This window comes from Macaca mulatta, chromosome 13 (assembly GCF_049350105.2).
Source record: "Macaca mulatta isolate MMU2019108-1 chromosome 13, T2T-MMU8v2.0, whole genome shotgun sequence".
In the NCBI taxonomy this organism is placed as follows: domain Eukaryota; kingdom Metazoa; phylum Chordata; class Mammalia; order Primates; family Cercopithecidae; genus Macaca; species Macaca mulatta.
Genome location: NC_133418.1, coordinates 98,321,319 through 98,333,463, shown reverse-complemented (window position 1 = coordinate 98,333,463; position 12,145 = coordinate 98,321,319). Strand labels below are relative to the sequence as shown.

The following is a 12,145-nucleotide window of genomic DNA, read 5'->3' as shown; positions in this document are numbered from 1 at the left end:
GGGCAGACCTGGGGCTCCTACTGCCCATCTTTTCTATCAAAGTTCACGCTGCTGTCCCGAAGACCCTGCTCCAGATACGGAGTTGCAGAAGCTTTCCTGAGCCTAGGTGAGGACCTGGCCCACCCTACTTTCCCAGGATGAGCGTTGGTGAGGGCCAGGGTGAGCTCTGGCCGAGGCAGGAAAGCGCTGTCTAAACATGCTCTGGGGCCTGTGCGTCTGGCTGGCTGTCCCCCGGGCCAGGTGGGCCTCTGACACACAGCAGGAATTTTCCACTGGCGCATCCTCTGGCTGGTTGGGATCCAAAGCATTTTCCAGCCTTTTTGTTTCACTCCAGTTGTCTCCCCTGCCCCATGAAGATGCGCCCTGGGGCCCAGAGCGTGGGGGCCGTGAATTTTCAGAGAAGCTTCAGGGAGCCCCGCTTCTATGACCCAGAAGCCATCAGTCAGTACCTAAAATACAGAATGAAGGAAAGGAAAATCACTTTTAATAAATCTACATAGATAGTGAAATTAAAGTTCAGAGAGAAGGTGACATGTCCAAGGTAGATCCAACACAGGTTTGTCTAAGCCTGGCACCATCCTGTTTCCACTGTACCAGTTTCCCAAGGTTAACAGCCAAGGTCACAGGAAGACACTGCATGGGGGAGTTTCAAAGATGAAGCTGTGGCCAGGCACGGTAGCCCATACCTTTAATCCCAGCACTTTGGGAGGCCAAGGTGGGCAGATCACCTGAGGTCAGGAGTTCAAGACCAGCCTGGCCAACGTGATGAAACCCTGTCTCTATTAAAAATACAAAAATTAGTCTGGTGTGGTGGTGCACGCCAGTAATCCCAGCTACTTGGGAGGCTAAGGCAGGGCAATCACTTGAGCCTGGGAGGCAGACATGGCAGTGAGGTGAGATCACACCACTGCACTCCAACCTGGGCAACAGAGCAAGACTCCATCTCAAAAAAAAAAAAAAAAAAGCTGCAGGAGGGAGCTGGGCCATCCATGTGGGGACACTGCCAACTCACAGAAGTCCCTGGAAAGGACAGCTGAGTGTGCCAGCGACACATGCATCCCCATGCTGTGTCACTCCAGCCTGGAAGCAGCAACGCCAGCAGCTCCTCCCCAAAGGCCAGGCCAGGCAGCCGGGGCCCACGCTTTAGGAGCCTGTGACTCCTCATCCTGCATCACAGTGGTAGGACTTTTTCCTGGGTTGGGGTTGACACGTTTAACCCTGCATCCAGAGCATTCCTTGGGTAGCAATAAGGGCCTTGACCTGGAACCTGTGGGGAGGACAGCCTGAGAAGCTGGGCCTGCAGATGGAGACCAGCTGGGCTGGAGCCTGAGTCTTGTGGGGCCTTTGTCAAGCCATGCAGGCGGGCCACAGGAGGCCACAGTGGGCAGCCACAGGCTGCTGCTTGCTCCCAAGGCAGTGTTCCTGGTGGTTGGGGTGGTACCTGTGCCTGCAGGGCAGGTTCACAGCGAAGGAGAGAAGACCGACTTAGCACACTGAATGGCATTCTCTGGGCTCCTCCCTTGGACCCTGGGAATGTTTCCTAGAATCATCACCAACTGCCCAGAGCCTGGGCCTCCACAAAACTGACCTCAGGGAGACCCCAGCCCATTCAGAGAGGTGGGCAAGTCGGGAAGGTGATGACAGGAAGATCTGGGGTGCCATTTGGCCTGTGCAGCCTCCCACTCCCATGAAACTCCTTGCTATGGTTTGAATGTTTCCCTCCTCTGAAACTTATGTTGAAACTGAATCCCCAATGTGGCAGTATTGAGAAGTGGGGCCTTTAAGAGGTGATTAGGTCATGAGGGCTCTGCCCTCATGAATGGATTAATCCATTCATGGATTAACAGATTAATGGGTTAGTGGATTAATGGGCTATCATGGGAGTGGGACTGGTGGCTTTATAAGAAGAAGAGAGATCTGAGCCCGTACGCTCAGCCCCTCACCCTGTGATGCCTCGTACCACCCAGGGATTCTGTACAGAGTCACCACCAGCAAGAAGACCCTCAGCAGCCCCTTAGCCTTGGACTTCTTAGCCTCCATAGCTTAAGAAATAAATTCCTTTTCTTAGCCCGGCACAGTGGCTCATACCTGTGATCCCAGCACTTTGGGAGGCCGAGGCGGCAAATCACCTGGGGTCGGGAGTTCAAGACCAGCCTGACCAAAATGGAGAAACCCAGTCTCTACTAAAACTACAAAAATTAGCCAGGCATGATGGTGGGCACCTGTAATCCCAGCTACTCGGGAGGCTGAGGCAGGGAGAATGGCTTCAACCCGGGAAACAGAGGTTGCAGTGAGCCAAGATTGCACTACCGCACTCCAGGTTGGGTGAGAGAGCAAGACTCCATCTCGAAAAAATAAAAAATAAAATCATAAATTCCTTTTCTTTGTAAATTGTTCAGTTTCAGGTATTCTCTTTAAAGCAACGAAAAATGGATTAAGACACTCCTACGGCTGGCTCCCCATTGACCAGCCCAGCATTTCCTGTGTTAGAGAAAAAAGTTTTTCCATGGTCAAATAAACTTGGGAAATCAGGCCAAACCAGTCCTCATTCCCAAATGTATTACAAATTTCCTTCAGATCTTCTAGACAGTGGTTCTCAAGTAGGGGTGAATTTGTCCCCCAGGGGACACTTGTCAATGTATTTAGACATTTTTAGTTGTCACAACTGGGAAGGTACTACTGGAATCTAATGGGTGAAGGCCTGGATGTTGCTAAACATCCTATAATGCACAGGACATCCCATAATAAAGAAGTATCCAGGCCCAAATGTCAATAGTGCTGAAACTGAGAAACTTTGTCCTAGAGTGTTGCATAGAACTCCAGGGAGGTGTTCAGGGGCCACAGTATAGAGAACATTTGTCATTCTTTCAGGCCTCCCAGCATCTGCTCTCCCTTCCCATGTTTGAGGATTTGCCTCATGTTTTGAGCAAGAAGCTGCACCCAGAACGGAAGCTCTATGAAGCCGATCCACATCGTCCCAGCCTCTCTTGCAGCTAGGTGAAAGGCACGTGACCTCCCTCCACCAGTCACATGTATTTTCCCCAGGCTTTGAATCCAAAACTCATGATGCAGAAAAGTGAGACTATGCAGAGCCTATTGTGTAGTGGTGAGGGAGGTGGCAGCAGCTGTGGTGGGGGGGATATAGGTGGTCCTAGAGGCAGCACCCAGGGTAGATGGAGCTAGTGGCACAAGCTAAGGTGTCTATGTAGCAGTAGGGTCTTCCTGGGGTCCATTACACAATGTGACTTTGGGTGTTGTTCCTGGCTACTTTGCCTCTGACCTTGATTTTTCTGACCCTACAAGAGATTCTGTGAGCTACCCAAGATCTTTAGAATAAATACTTTTTAAGCTTAAATTAGGAAAGTCGGCTTCCATTTCTTACAATTAAGAACTAACTGGGTGGTACTGAGTTCTCCAAGTGTATTTGGGCACAGGATTCTTTTTTCTTTATTTTTTATTGTTAAACCAGAATATTTATTGCATGACTAATTGTTGAAATTCTTAAGATGAACTGGATGCTGCAACAGCTGCCCTCTTGGGTTGAGGTGTTGTTTCTTCACAGAACCCATGCCTGAATCTGCGGTATACAATTTTTAGGTGCCTCATTCGACCAGTCCTGGTGGTATTTCGTCTTTTAGCCTTGGCACTCCAGTTATACTTTCTCTTGCGCTTGGTGGGTTAGCCGCATTTGCCACAGGTCAACTTCTGAAGGTGGTAGGCCTTAGAGCCACAGTGGCAGCACAGCATGTGTGTCTCATTGCAACGCTTTCCAAACAATGATGTTCCCTTCATCATCTTGCTTCTGTGGCTGAGACCAGAGAGTGGGCACAGGATTCATTGTTTTGCAGAACATCTCGAGGAACCCTTGTGCTATGAGTATACTTTAAGGTATATTGGCCAAAATGAGAGTCAAATAGGGATTCCCATAACCTCTGCTCCTGCCAGACCAGACCACTGCAATAGCTCCACCTCCGGCAGAGGTCCAGGACCAGTGAGGACATCAGCATCTCTCTCCTGGTTGTAGCTGAGTCAGGGATACCCCACAACTACCCTTCTCTTCCATGCCATCAAGGGTTGAGAATAACTGCAGCTGGCTGCAGCCTCAAAAATCAAAACACAATCAAGGTGTGGAAATGATTGGGCTTATCAGAAGAAGATGGAAGAAACTGGAAATGTGCACAAGAACTCTGATGCCTGATAGGGGTGATGATACTGGCAAATCAGAGATGGGTTTAAAGAGAAACTTTAGGTTTTAAGAATTTAAGAAGTCAGGAGGGAAAAGAGAGACTTTTGGGGAAGGTCAGATATCTACCTAGAAAAGAGTGAAGCTATTTTAGGGGATTTTATATCTGGACTTCATGGAAGATGCTGAGCCCAGTTTCAGATATGTTTAAACAGAGCAATTTTAAATGACATTCATTTATTTACTCAACAAATATGTACCAAGAACTAGACATTAAACAAGTGCTGGGGCAGCAGTGTTGAAGAAAGCAAGCATAGTGATCTGCCCGTACCCTCCTAGAGCCTGAGATTTAGTCAGGGAGGCAGATACCCAGTTCTTAAGATGCAACTGATCTTTCCATTATAATGGTGTTTTATCACTGGGGAAGAGAGTGAGAGTTGGGGAAATATATGTGGTGTAACCCTCTCTGGGGTCATGGGGGACTTCCTGGGGATGGGACCATCAGAGGAGCAGAAGTAAGTAGATGGGAAGATGGGCCAGTCTGGCGGAAGAAGGGTCCACGATGGGGCTAAGATGGAAGGATTATGGAGGGTTTGGGTACTGAAAGAAGGCTCCAGAGGCCCAGGGTTAGGGCAGGGCAGGACAGAGGACCTGAAGCTGGGCTGGAGAGGTAGGCAGGAGCCAGATCCACAAGAGTCTTGTAGGCAATTTCAAGGATCCAGGTCTTCATCCTGAAAGCAATAGAAATAATTGGGGGGTTTGGATGAGAGCCATGTTACTTAAGGCTGAAGGAATCTGAAACTATAAAATCCAATGTGGCTTCTTCACCTCACCTCAGGTGGGGATTGTGGTCCAGGTGAACTAAAAAGAGGGAGGCAGAAGGAAAAGTATGGACTTTGGGAGGCACCTACAGTGTGCTCAAGCAGCACGCTGGGCGCTTTACATGTGGCGTTGCCTTTATAGCAGAGCTGAAATAACCAGAAAAGAAGCCCTGGCCCACTTAAAGCTGGAGTATGTGCTTCCTCCCACTCCCCCAAAGAGTTGGGTGTCCCAGGCCTGAAGGCTGTCAGGGAGCTTCTGGGAGAAACAGGCAGCATCCTTGAGAAGCTGGAGGAGCAGGAGGGGTGGAGAAGAAGGAAGTAAGCAAGAGGAACTGGCCCACACAGCCAGAGCACATCCAGAGAGTGAGCTGAGAAGGAATCTTAGAAATCGGCAGGTCCAACTACCCTTTTTACAGATGAGGAAACTGAGGTCCAGGGTTCAGTGGCAGAACTGGAAATAAAGCCAGCTCTTTAGCTTCTTTTCCGCTGTTCTTCCTACTGCTCCAGGTGTGTGCACAGGTCCCTGTGTGCATGCACATGTGCACGCCATGTGTGTGTGTGTGTGTGTGTGTGTGTGCGTGCACACACATACGTGGCTGAGATGAGGTCATCTGTCTCTCCTTCCATCCGTAATCCAGGATGGCCATGATGTCGACATGCATTAAGATGTTTATAGAAATAAAAAAAAATGCTTAGGAAAGAAGTTAATCTCTATATGGGGGCAGGGGGATCCAGTTTCAGAAGGTTAATGTCTTGATTTTTTTTAAATCCCTTTTCTGTTTTATTCAAAGAGGATTTGGTGTTCTCAGCCCCAGCTGGGAGCTTAAGAAAACAAATCTGCGTTTTTCAGCCTCGGCCTGTCCCTGAAGCTCTAGGCCTCTTTTATTGGACCTGAGGACAGGGATGCCTGGAACCTGGTCTCTACTCAGGTCAGCTCCGTGCCTCAGTTTTCCTCCGTACAGAGGCCTGGGGCTTCCCTTTCTATCCCTCTTCCCAAGAGCGGTTTGTCCAACCCAAGAGCAAAAGGGCTCAGACACAGAAGATGAGAAGCAGAATTCACAGCTGAAGTTGGGGGACTTGGCCTGGCAGCTGAGAGAGGACAATAAGCTCTGAGGGAGACTCTGAGGTATAAGCAGAGAGAGGGGGAAGATACACAGACAGCAGTGTGTTGTGGAGAACTTGCCAGGAATCCCACCTTCCCCATCTACTGTCTGGATGAAACTTGGAGTGACCTTTCCTCCTTGGAAAAATGGGGGTGGCTGTGGGGCCACATTTGCACTGGCTATGCTCTTACAACTGCTGAGTTTCAGGGCAAACATGATAATGTATTTCTAAGGTCAGCATTGGTAGGTGGACAGAGGCCTTGGTGTGGCCATCTGTGGTCCCCAAGCCACTGGAGACCAACCGCCTCCTGGGGTCCCCACCCATCAGACTCAGTAGCTTCTTGGCCCAAAAATCCCAAGAGAGAATTCCCCTTTGCAGAAGGCTGAACTGCCCAGGGTAGCACAAGGAGAGCTGGTACCCTCACCCAGGGCTAATTGGGTTCCCAGAAATTTTGACTACAACAAAAAAACAGGTCCCAGTTCCTCCAGATTCCCAAGGTCAACACCAGTATCGGCTGCCCTGGCCTTTGCCTGGAATGCCATCATCCCTTTGCTAGGCCTCAATTTTTCTTATTAGGAAACTCAGCAATGGATTTTGAGCTCAATCGAGTGTTGATGCCATCATCATGTTAGCCCTCGGCCCTTCCCCGCTCTGGGCCTCTGTTCTGTCACCTGTTAAATGGGAATTTAGCCCGGATGACCTCCTGCACCACATGCAAGTTCCCTTTGGTGCTCATTTCAAGATTCTAGACTTCTGAGTCCTGCCTAGGCTCTTGCGGGCCTCTCATCAACTCAGTCCTTCCACAGCCCACCCCCCAACCCCAGGCTAGATGCTAGCGAGGCCCCTCGTTAATCTAGTTGACAGGCCTGGAACCTGCTTCTGTTTGTCAATTCCTTCCTCCCAGCATGCTGGTCCAGAGTCCAGCAGCGGGGGCCATGGGTGTCAGGATTCTCCCTCGGCAGTCCCTTTCACCCAGGCAGATCACCTAAGCCTCAGGCTAGCTTCCTTCTTGGGCTCTGGCATGGGTTGGTTTCCAACCCTTATCAAGGAAAGAAGGAACAGGGGGCCGCGGCACGCCAGTCGTACTGTAAGGACTGCAGCTTCCCTTATCTCCCTTAATCTTGCCATCCTCCTGAGGCAGTTGGGGCCAGGAACCCCACTTTAAGAAAAAGGGGTTGGGACAGACCCCACCCAGAGATGCTGACTCCAGAGCTTGGGCTCCTTCCTCGGCCTTGTGCTGCCTCCTTAGGTCTCCTCTGGGAAAGCAGGGCAGAGTTCTTTGGCCAGGAGTCCTGCCTTAACTCAATTCATCAAATATTTATTAATAGACCAGGTTTGCTTGGCATGGTGTTAGGGGACAGAAAGGGACCACGCAACCTATGGGGTGATTCCCTTCCAGCCCCTGGGCTGGGTCTCGATCCCTCCCCCAGGGCAGTGTCAGGCCATCATCAGACACCCATGGGCCTCTGACAGCCGCTTTCCCAATTGTTCTTTTGGATCCAGCAAGTTACAGCTCATTCCTTTGGCCCACATTGTTCCTTAACGACATCACTTTTTCCATCTCCCGAAGGCACCGGCACCGTGCCCTTCTGCCTGAGCACTGCCTCCCAGCCGATCTCCATCTCCCTGACATGCTGTAGTTTCCATGGATCACCGGAGGGCATCATCTCTGGATCATCTGAGATCTGTGAAGTTCAGGGCCTGAGTACCCCCAGGCCTCCCCATGGTGACCCAACACCGTGACCAACCTTGTCTATGTGGTTGGATGGTCCCTGTCCCTTCAAATCACTGGGTGCCCTGGAAACATGGATCTTCTCCAGGCACCAGACTCAAAGCCTCAAAGGCATCCTTTAACTTTTGCACAGATATGGGGACCCTTATGAGACCCCGCTTGGGCTGGATGTCAGGTTGGGCCATGGACAGCTCTTCCTCTCCCTTATCTCCACCTTGCATGGGTCACTAGCACATTCACTGGCAGTCTTCCCTTCCAGTCCCTTTGCAAGCTCAAGTCACTTGGCATCATCCACATCTCTACATACTTCCTATTCCAAGTCAAGCATCGGTTCCTCCTGGGTGAACCCAGGTGCTGGGTCCTGGCCCTCCCAACGGCCTTCCTCTCTGAGCTACTCATTCATGCATGTGACTGGTATTTTCCTAAGCTCTCACTGTGTGCCAGGCTCAGTGTTGCCAGCACCTTCTGTTTTACTCCTTGTCATTGATAGCTCTGGCCCCCACCCTTTTCTGGTGAGGGAGTATGGCACAGATGGCAAAGCATACACTTTGGAGTCAGAGTGATCTGGGTTTCAGTCCTGGATCTGTCATCTGTTTGTTTGTTTGTTTATTTGTTTATTTATATATTTATTTGAGACTGAGTCTTGCTCTGTCTCCCAGGCTGGAGTGCCATGGCGCTATCTCAGCTCACTGCAACCTCCACCTCCCAGGTTCAAGCGATTCTGGTGCCTCAGCCTCCCAAGTAGCTGAGATTACAGGTGCCTGCCACCATACCCGGCTAATTTTTGTGTTTTCTTTAGTAGAGACAGGGTTTCACCATGTTGGCTAGGCTGGTCTCAAACTCCTGACCTCAAGTCATCTGCCTGCCTCGACCTCCCAAAGTGCTGGGATTAAAGGCATGAGCCACTGAGGCTGGCCATGTTGTCTATTTAATTATGAAAACTTAGACAAGTTGCTTTGCTGGAAGCTTCAGTTTCCTCATCTGTCAACTGGGAATGCTACCATTGCTAGGGCAGTTGGGAACGCTAAGTGCATTCACACATGTACCTGTTGTGATGTGTATTTCTGGCATAAAGGCAAGAAAGAGGCTGGTATATTTGGAGGAACTGCAAAGAATACAGAATGGCAGGTCCAAGGAGCCCTAGGGGAGCAATAAGGCATGTGGCCGGAGAGGCCAGGTGGGCGAATGGTGCATGGCATGGAGGACCAACCGAGCAACCCAGGCCAGACAGAGCCAACAAAGCCAGGAGCTCATCATGTCATACCCCTGCCCAAGCACCTTCATGTCCCCCAACTCCCTGCAAGTGGCAGTGTAGGTTTCTTTGGCCAACCCTTGAGGCTTTCCAGCAAGCATCCAGTCGAGCCTTCTCTCCCATCACACTCTGAAAAAGATGGGGATTAAAGTGGCTTCTTCTTTACAGCCTCTTTCTTGGTGAATGGTCAGTGTCGGGTGTGGAAGAGCAGGAAAGCCTGGGCCTGCCTCTGTGCTCCAGCCCCCACATCCTGCCTCCTTCCTTTTCTTCTCCTTTGGGCCTGATGCAAGAGAATCAGCTCTCTCCAACTCCAGTCTCTGAATCAAGGTTGCTTCTTGCCCCCTGCCCCACCCCCACTAAATAACACCCAAAGGCTGTGTATGGCTCAGCAAGGCCAATGGTTGCCAATCAGCACCAGGGCTCTTCTTTGAGGACAGACCGAGGCTTTGGTCTAATTACATGGGCACCAGGCATCTGAGATCGCCAAGGCCAGGAAAAGTTGAAAGTCAGGTATTTCCCACAGTCTGCTCCAGCAAGGCCAGCCAGCTCTCAAAGCTACAGTCATGACCATCAAAACAGAGAGAAGGGCAAGGTTGGAGAGGGAGTCCTGAAGTCCAGCTATTAATAACATTCTCACCTTTTAATAAAGTATTATCTTAGTTTCACATTCACACCTCACTGGCAATCTCCCCACCCCTGTGTGAGGTGGGCTATGCAGACATTGCTCTCTCCATTTTCTCACTTATAGAGGGGAAACTGAGACTCAGACTCAGAGAAGGGCCGTGGCCTGCCCAAGGTCACCGCAGAGGCCTCTTGCCTTCTGGTCCGTTCCACTGGGCTGCCCATCTCGTAAGTTTGGTTCACATCAGTTGTTTGGTACTGATCCAGAGTTCTAGAACTTCTGTTTAAAATCCCCCTTCAGCATGGGGAGGGAAAGCATTCAGAAAATCTTCCAGGGAGCTCTTCCTCTGGAAAAGGAGAATGCCTTGTGAAGCAGTGTGGATAGAGCAGATGTCATCGTGGCCCACCCCTCGTCTCTTTCCATCTTGCTCATCACCCTTCATTTCCAGGGACCCCCTTTCCCGTTTGTTAACACTCTGACATGACCCATGCAACTTCCTCAACGAATCTGGGACTCCGAAGCCACTAAATCATGGTCCAAAATATCATAGCCGTTTTTGGGGGAACACACATTTCATAAAATTTCTAGAGAAGAAGAAGAAGACTACCAGGATATCTGTATTTTTATTTTAAAAATGTGTTATTTTAGTTGTTTTTTTAAACACAATCTGAATAATTAGATCCTATAGTGTGTGGGTTGTATGTTTGGGGATTTCAAACAGGTTTTTATCTAGCTGGTCAGCTCACTTTAACCTGAAACCAGAATTCAAGCCAGCTGGGCTGGATAGACCAGAGTTTCAAGATTAGAATGGATCTTCTCTAGTCCATCCTATTTGTTTGACAGATAGGGAAACTGAGGCTCGGAATACAGAAGTGCTCTCCTCAGTGAGCACTTCTGGCCCCTTCTGGGCTACACAGAGCAAAGCCAATCCCCCCTCAGGTGATAGCTGTCACGTCCCCTGCATCTTTTCTTCTGGCTGAACATCCCAAGGCCTCTCCTTTGTGCCACGTACATCACGCTGGTGAGGCCCCTTGTTAATCTGGTTGACAGGCCTGGAACCTGCTTCTGTTTGTCAATTCCTTCTTCCCAGCATGCTGAGAAAGAAGGAAATTCAGCTCCTTTGTGGCAGAGCCAAGCCTCAACCCAAGTCTTTGAGTCCCCCTTGGGTACTGTTTCTACAGTGCACTGTGCTCTGAGATCTGGGAAGCCTGCGGAAGGGGCCAGGGAACTGCTTTCTGAGCAGCCCCTGGCCTCAGACCAGCCTGCCCAGGCTGCTCTGATGCTCCTACTTACACATGTGTCTGGCTCAAACGGCTATCCCTTTGGACCGCTGCAAGGGGCTGATTAGATGTAATTGCTTTGCCTAGAGCGAGCTATCTGCTTAATAGAATCAGTTCCCAGTAATTAGCCTGCCAGAGGCCCATTTCCCTTGCTGGAGTCCAGGGCCTCCAGGCCCTCACTCCAACCTGTGCATGATGGACCTTCCTCTGCAGGTAACAAGGTGTACAGTGTATATGGGTGGGCTTCTGGCTTGGGTTGGAGAGCTGGGAGAAAGCACTGCTGTAGAGGCTATGCAAGAACTCCAGATGCATCCCTTCCTGAGGCCTGGAGCCAGGGAATACAGCATTTCTAGCTGGGAGGGGTAAAGAGTCTGGCATAGACAGACTGCTCCATAAATGTTAAACTGAGCCCAACGGATCCACAAAGGGCATCTAGTCCAGCCCCAAACTCAAAATATTCAATAGTCAAGTCAAAAGGCAATCCTTGCAGACCTGCCATGTGCCAGGCACTCTGCTAGTTCCTAGGATCCTTCTAAAATAGCCTCAAGCCACCCAGACTGTGCTTGCATACCTCTGGTGACCAAGTGCTCATCACCATCCTGGAAAGTTCACTCCTTCTTCGGGGGCATGGAGAATGTTCCATCTTATGTTGAACTGAAAGCTCTTTCCCTGTCGCATCATCCCCACAGATCACTGGCCCCTTCTGGGCTACACAGAGCAAAGCCAATCCCCCCTCAGGTGATAGCTGTCATGTCCCCTGCATCTTTTCTTCTAGCTGAACATCCCAAGGCCTCTCCTTTGTGCCATGTACATCATGCTGGTGAGGCCCCTTGTTAATGTGGTTGACAGGCCTGGAACCTGCTTCTGTTTTTCAATTCCTTCTTCCCAGCATGCTGGTCCAGACCCCAGCAGCAGGGGCCACAGGTGTCAAGATTCCTCCCTTGGCAGAAACAACTACAGCCCTAGCAGAACGTGACACTACCCAAGGAGCACCATGGTGGCTGTCCAAGCTCGTCCACTGAGGAAAGGACACCTGCAGCCTGCTCACCATTAGCAGTCGCGTCTACTGCCCTCTCCCCTGCCCTGAGACACACACACACACACACACACACACACACACACACACCCGTGCATGCTCACGGGCACCACTC

General features: G+C 50.4%; 1 pseudogene; it reads right to left on the bottom strand.

The window, feature by feature from the left end:
* Positions 1-3,406: 3,406 nt before the first annotated feature.
* Positions 3,407-3,935, bottom strand: LOC144333851 (large ribosomal subunit protein eL37-like; annotated as a pseudogene).
* Between the last annotated feature and the right edge of the window lie 8,210 nt (positions 3,936-12,145).